The sequence below is a fragment of the Epinephelus lanceolatus genome, chromosome 22 (assembly GCF_041903045.1).
Source record: "Epinephelus lanceolatus isolate andai-2023 chromosome 22, ASM4190304v1, whole genome shotgun sequence".
Taxonomy (NCBI): Eukaryota; Metazoa; Chordata; class Actinopteri; order Perciformes; family Serranidae; genus Epinephelus; species Epinephelus lanceolatus.
The window spans coordinates 17,766,989-17,774,432 of NC_135755.1; the positions used below are offsets into that span (position 1 = coordinate 17,766,989).

Genomic DNA, 7,444 nt, shown 5'->3' on the forward strand with positions numbered 1-7,444 from the left:
ACCCCTTCATACTGCTGGTCATATAAACTCTAGGGGCCATTTTAATGTTTAACTGAATTGGCTTACACAGTGAAGTGGCCTTGATTTGGCCAAATTTTTGTACTCTATTTACTAAATGACTCTTCCACTGAAGGACATTCACCTCTATGCTGTTGAGCCACTGCTGTGTTGCTTTGGCCTTGAGTTTTTTTGTTTTGATCCAACACTGTAAAATTCAGAAGTTAGTATTTTTCACCATTGGTATTCAAACCGAATATTTCATAATTTCCTCTTGCCTCCAGTCCCTCGCTACAGTTCATCTTTCAGTTCATCGTTACCAAGGAGGAAGTGGGTATATTCTCCTAGATATTTCAGTGGCTTTTTGGGTGATAGGTGTGTATACTGTAAACAGCCAGAAAAGGAGAAGGGTATACCCCTATATACACTTACATAAAGCCTGTACTACTCCACTGGCTGCTGACATAGCAGCTACAGGCAAGTATAAACGAGAGAAGACCCAAAAATATTAAGAGAATTGTCACTGTTTGTAGGCTAACTTCCCTTCTGAGCAACACAACAAGGCATTTTCTTATATAACGCCCCAATCAGCAGAACAGTGTCATTTGTCAGTGATTTCCAAATTTGTCACAAATCACTTCTGCAAAGATAAGAGTTTTCAGATCTGACACCACCATGGTTAAAGTTTGGTTCATTTTAGGCACAAAGCAACTTAGGGTGCTTTCACACCTGCCCTGTTTGGTTCATTTCAGTCAAACTCAAGTTCTTTTGCCACCCAGGCTACTGCAGGTGGCAGTTCTCGCAAGGCTAGTGACAGAGTTCAGTTTGGAGAGGCAGAGGAATGTTTTGTTTTTTTTTAAATTATATTATAATACGGGAGATTTACAGGAAAATAGAGAATGTGAAGGTACGTCACGCCGCTTTGCATTATGGGGAGTCAGCGCCATCTTTAGAGGAACGCGGGTGTATATATGTCTATGGGTGTAAAGCGGGAAGCTAGCTCTTCAAGCGAGCTCAACATTTTAAGTAATCATGGTCGGACAGTACTGCTGCGTTAAAAACTGCCACAGTCGATCACATGATACATCTGGCAAAAAACTGGACAATGGAATCCGCTTTTTCTCCTTTCCTAAGTGGAAAAAAACCGAAGGCCCGCAAGTTGAGGAGCTGACAAAAAGACGACGAATCGGGTGGGTTGCAGCAGTAAGGAGAAAAAACATCGCATTTAACAGTATTCCTGAACATATGAGAGTATGTTCTCTTCATTTTCAGTCAGGTGAGTACTCTGGTGTTTTGCTGTTACATATTGGTGTCTAACTTAGGCCCAGGGTGTGTGTGTATGGCAACGTTAAATACGTGTATGTCTGTGTTTGTTGACACCAACGTTACTGTGTTCTCCACTTTAGATTGTGATCCAAACTATCTTCAACTTTGTTTCTATCTTAACGAAATGTTTGTGAAATGTTAGTATTTGCATTATTGGGTTTAATTTACACTTATTTCTGTACGCATAGGACAACCTGCATATGAAATGCTGGAAACTCATCCTGATTGGATGCCGTCTTTGCTTTTGGGGCACAACGAGGTGAAAGTTCCTGACAAAGACAGATTTGCACGTCAGCTGAAGAGACATAAAAACCAAGATGAGAAGACAAAGGAAAGGGCAGGGGACAAAGTGGTGGACAGAGCAGAGGAGAGCTCACAAGGAGAGGAGAGGATGGCGCAACTTCAGGTGGAGGACCGAGCCCAACAAGGAATGGAGGAGAGGTCTCATCAAGGAGAGGACAACACACAAGAAGAAGAGGAAAACGGGGCACAACATGAAGCGAGCACAGTGCCACATCCTGATGGCCAGTGTGAAGAGGATTGCGAGATGTGCAAGCTTAGGTGTGATGAAATCAACCGTCTACTGGAGGAAAACAGAAATCTGAAGTGTAAACTTGCCGAAAGAGAAATGACAGAGGAGTTTCTGAAGTGTGATAATAACAGAGTAAAATATTACACCGGACTTACAAATTATGAAAGTTTTTATTCTTTGTTGTGCTATGTAACTCCCCTTCTGCCACAGGGGAAAAGAAAGCTTACTCCGTTTCAAATGCTACTGATCACTCTCATGCGTCTGAGATTGAATCTGCCATTGCAGCACATTGGTCACCTATTTGATGTGCACAGAGGAACAGTGAGTGCTGTATTTCAACAAACTATTAATGCTCTGTATGCATGCCTGGCTCCAATGGTGCATTGGCCAGACAGAGACACTTTGCAAGCCAGTATGCCACATAACTTTGTTGAGACATTTGGAAATCGAGTAGCTGCCATTATAGACTGTTTTGAGGTTTTTATTAAAAGGCCATCCAACCTTCATGCAAGGGCACAAACATTTTCACATTACAAGCACAGCCACACACTTAAATACCTAATAGGTATAACTCCTCAAGGAGTGATTTCTTTCATTTCCAAAGGTTGGGATGGACGAACAAGTGACAAAAGAGTAACAGAACTGTGGCTTTCTGGATAAACTTCTGCCAGGTGACATGGTGTTGGCAGATCGTGGTTTTGACATCAGGGAGAGTGTAGGGATGATGTGTGCTGAAGTAAGAACACCAGCATTCACAAAGGGTCAGCGACAGTTGGACGCAAAGGATGTGGAAGAAACAAGATCCCACGCAAACCTGAGGATCCACGTGGAGAGAGTCATCGGTGTTGTCCGAAACAAATACCAGATACTGTCTTCAAAAATCCCCATTGACATGGTTTTGCCGTGTGAAGGTGAGCAAGTCACATTATTGGACAAAGTTGTTGTGATTTGCTGTGCTCTCACAAACCTGTGTCCGAGTGTTGTGCTGGGACAGTTACCTTCACAGTCACCTACGCCTACATTGTAGTGTTTGAAAAAAAAAAAAGACTGTCAGGTAGCTGAGGCTACTGATGAAAACTTTGGTTACTGTTACTGGTATGTTTTCATAGATAGTACACAAAGATAAAATAACCAGTCAAATAATTGTGATGAATGATTGACCACTGCTTTATATTACTCTTTTTGCAACTTTGTTTTTAATGTGTCTGGTATGTTGTCATAGATGGTGAGTAAATGTACAGTATCTCACATAAGTGAGTACACCCCTCCCATTTTTGCAAATATTTTATTATATCTTTTCCTGGGACAACACTATATGCAAAAATGGGAGGGGTGTACTCACTTATGTGAGATACTGTAGATAAAATAACCAGTCAGACAATTGTGGTGAATTATTGACCACAACTTTTGATTACTGTTTTTGTAACTCTGTCTTTACAGACAGCAAATTTCTTAGAGTGAAATAAAGACCTTACAAAGGCATTCAAATGTGTCTGTCTTTCATTTTAGTCATCAAACAGGTAATAATACATAATACCCATATAACTAGCTAGGTCTAGCAGATATTTTATTGCCTCTTTTTTATCATGTTTATCAGTGTAACAGGAAGATTTTCTAGTTGAAGATTTTCTATTTTCTAGTTGATGAATAAATATTTGTGGATGATCAATGAACACAAACTGATCTCAGGCTGGCTGACATGAATACTTTATTAACATTGTTATTTCAACATATTTATTTTAACATTCATATTTACATCTTTCAATAGGTCAGAAAGGTAATGACTTAAGACGGAATCAGTTTTGCTACGACACTCTTTATCCTGCCCTGACATTTAGGAGTGGTCTTTTCTCTGTGAACTACCACTTGGTGTGCTGAGAGGTGTGCAGAGCTAAAATGTTAATTATCACAACTCTATAAAGTCTAGCTTTAACTGTGGTTATCAGGTGGCATTTAGTGTTAACACAGGAGGCAGTTGACCTATTGTAGAGCCCAGCCAGACATGAACTTATGACTTTGAGCAGGAGCTACAAAACCAGATGTCATCTGCTGCAGGTGCATCCTTGAGTCCAACACATGTTAAATGAAACCACTGGATTTTGCAGTTTTCATTATCACATGCAACCATGTCATCTTTATGTTCTGGTCCATGACACAGACACCATTGTCTTTCCTTTGCATTTTGACACTGTTTTCCGTCCCTCTTTTTCCCCTTCTTCATGCTGTGTTGTTGCAGTTCCTTCAGAGGCCTTCTCTCTGACACTTGGGACACTGGCTTAGTGTAGTGTTGTGCAACCAGCTCTGGCAAAGATACTGCTGTGAAAAAATGTTGTGCCTTCTGTAGGTGTGCCCTCCAAAACTCAGGGTTTGGCAGTATATGCAGAATAGCACAGTCTTTGAGTGTCCAAACTACAAAATCACAGTACTTACTATCTGTAACAAATATTTGTGTTTGGACTTGTGCATAGTAGGGGTGTCCATGTTTTAGTTGTAATTCCCCATCAACAAGCTGAAGGCAGAAGTTACTGTCTTTGGCCAAACAAGCATCATGGATGGTGTTGTATTTGTATTTGGAAGGACATTTAATCTCTATGCAGCCTTTACCACAACAAATGCACCTCACTGTGCCATCTGGTGATGCTCCTACTTCAGGGAAAGTGGGGTTGATAAAGAATCCACATGTGGCAACCTCTTGACTGTTGTGTTGTCCCCTGGTTTTTTCAATGTACGTCTTCATTGCCTCTCCTTCATTTGTTATGCCCCAAGACATATCGGATGTGGTAAATGTGTTGTCCTTAGGATAACTAACCTTTTTTACTGTTGACAGACCTGGTGACTTCAAATCCGTTGCATAAACAGCATGCATATTGGAGGCTGTAATCCCGCCAGCTCGCGCAGAAAACCACAATGAGGATTTCTGCTGTTTTCGTGTGCACCTCTCTATCTGTTCTGCTTGTTTCTCTGACACTTCAGCTTGTGATTTTAGTGACTGGCAGTGCTGTTCCAGAACTGAATACTCACATCCAACAATACTAGTGTCACGTAGAGAGACAAGAGATTTCGGTTTTGTTACAGGCTGCACAGGATCTCTGAACTCCTCACAGTAGTCTGGCAGCACACTCAGTATTGCAGCTTTGCCACCGGTTGCTTTATGGAGATCTGCATAGAAGTTTTTCAGTTCCAAAGGTGTTGGTGATGGTAGCGGTGTGCTGATTTTCCTGGCACGAGTCCTCAAGCCAGGCCTGCTGTCAGTCTCACCATCCAGGAGTCTGTTCAGGGATTTTCGGGAGGAGGCAGCAGAAGTGTAATTTATGTGATGACTCTCAGCAGCATGCACTTTGTTGACATTACCAGGTAGGATCCAGTATGCAGGTTTGTCTGTGACTGTTTTCACTTCCCTGCACCTGCCTGAACTACACCAGTTGAGCTGAGTATAACCCAAGCCTTCAGAGGAACCTCGTTGAGATGCTGGGAGTGCATGACCTTTGACAGAAAAAGAAACAACAAAGATCCATGATCCACAAGCTTTAGGCACATTGTTTTTTCTTTTTTACATTTCATGTCATTTCATTACATGTCTGGGGTTTTTTTTGTATATAATGGTTGTATATATTGTACTCTTGCTTATCGAAATAAACTCTTTCATTCAGTCATTCATTCATCCCCGACAAAAACAGTGCAACCTTACCTTTGCTAGTACGACTGTGTTCGCTGAGTTTTCTGGCTTGTGAATGAGTAAATCTTGCATCCATCTGCTGCAGAACTGCTCATGGGCTTCTAAAGATTTATAACTTTTAAATTCTTGTAAAATATGCACTCAGTCCAAAAACCAGATAGTTTACAATGCCGGGATACGTCAGTGGCGGGAGTACAGCGGGGTCTTGACTCCAGTCCTTGGCCGTTATATCGTAGGGATCGACATTGTTAAGCATTTGCAGCTTCTCTATGTACCTTTGCCTCGCGTTTAATTTGAGTTTGTCGCGGTAGGGTCCTCTGTCATTTTCTTTGCCCTTCTTCATCTCCTTTGCTTCATGTTCGTATTCCCCTTCACTGCTTTGTTTACACCCGCGTTCCTCTAAAGATGGCGCTGACGCCCCACAATGCAACGCGCGTGACGTCACCTTCACATTCTCTATACTAATACGGGAGGACGGCGGGAAAGAGGGGTAAAATACAGTAGTTTCCCGGCCAAAACGGGAGACTTGACAGCTATGGCTAAGTCCCGCCCTCAAATGCGATGAGCCAATCACAGTGCATATAGCCATTCCCATACACTCGGACATTCTCTGCCTGGACGTCCATTGAAATGCATTACAGAAAGTCAGTTTTGTTTGGTTTCATGAGCTTTTTCGGAGATTTGAAGTTTAAAAATGGTCAAACAGTGTGCATGGGGTACATGCAACTCTGACACAAGGTATCCTGAGAGGCTGGGCGACGAGGTGTATTTTTTACACTTTAAACCACATCTCAACCGAGAAAAGTGTCTCCTTTGGATAAAGTTGTGTGGTAACGTTAGACCACAACATCAACTCAACGTGAATTAAGATTACCAAGGATGTCTACATTTGTTTTAAGGAAAGACAACATCGTGTTTGAGGCAACATATTGTCACTATGCTGGAAAGAAATATAAAGTTATCTTTAACATCTCTAGCTAACGTTAGCTAAAGTTAGCCTAACGTTAGCTCCTAGCTGCGATGTTCATCATGTCACCTTGTTTGCTGGGAGTTCATTAGCCTATTTTTTTCTAGTTTTGTACTTTGGTGATCGTACATCATTGTTAGCTGTTGTCCAAAGGGCTCTAGTTAAGCTAACGTTAACTTCTGGAGCTTAGCTTCATTAACTTATCTGTAATCGCAGAGAAAACAAAGGTTGGCAAACGTTATGCTGAATGATTCAGTGTAAATACTGTAGCACCAAACTAATGGAGAGACACTCTTGGTAAAGATGGTAAAAAGGCCGTTATCCTTTTCTCATATTCTGAGCCAAAAACCTTCACTTCAGTGGCACTTTAACTTGCTGTCTTTGATGGTGACGGCAACAAGAAGCGGTTCACAAGCGTACACTGTGACCTATACATTTTGGCTTGTAATTTAAGCTTTTCATCGAGCTTCTCAACAATAAAATGATGAATATATCCCTCCAATGCATAGTTTAGGCCCTTTTGTTTACTTCTCAATGACATCTGATTGTTATGTCCCCAAAAACTTTTCCTGCATGGAAATTCTTTGAAAAATGAAAAACTTTGTAACAGAATTAGTCCCTGATTCGGACCAAAGCAAGACAACTCTAGGTCTGAAAGCACCCTTGGTTGGGGTTCAAGAGAGATCTTTAAGGTCAAGGAGCAAAAAAACAAAGTGCAACACTGTTTGGCATCTTCTCTGGTACTCAGCTACCTGTCAGAGCCCTGATGTTTGCTGGGTAAGCTGTTGGGTGTTTGGACCCTTCTCACAAGGCTAGTCAAATGTCTTATGGCATTGTATATTAATTACATGTAATAACTGAAAAATACAACACATTTAAATATGTGCTTAAACCTCATTGCCTGTAGACCACATACATAAATATAGCAATGACAACACCAAACAGG

General features: G+C 41.4%; 1 pseudogene across 1 annotated transcript; it reads left to right on the forward strand.

The window, feature by feature from the left end:
- The first annotated feature begins 1,141 nt into the window (after positions 1-1,141).
- Positions 1,142-3,330, forward strand: LOC144459825 (uncharacterized; annotated as a pseudogene). The gene is made up of 2 exons (XR_013488594.1): positions 1,142-1,273; positions 1,512-3,330. The product of XR_013488594.1 is annotated as an uncharacterized LOC144459825 (transcript).
- The last annotated feature ends 4,114 nt before the right edge of the window (positions 3,331-7,444 follow it).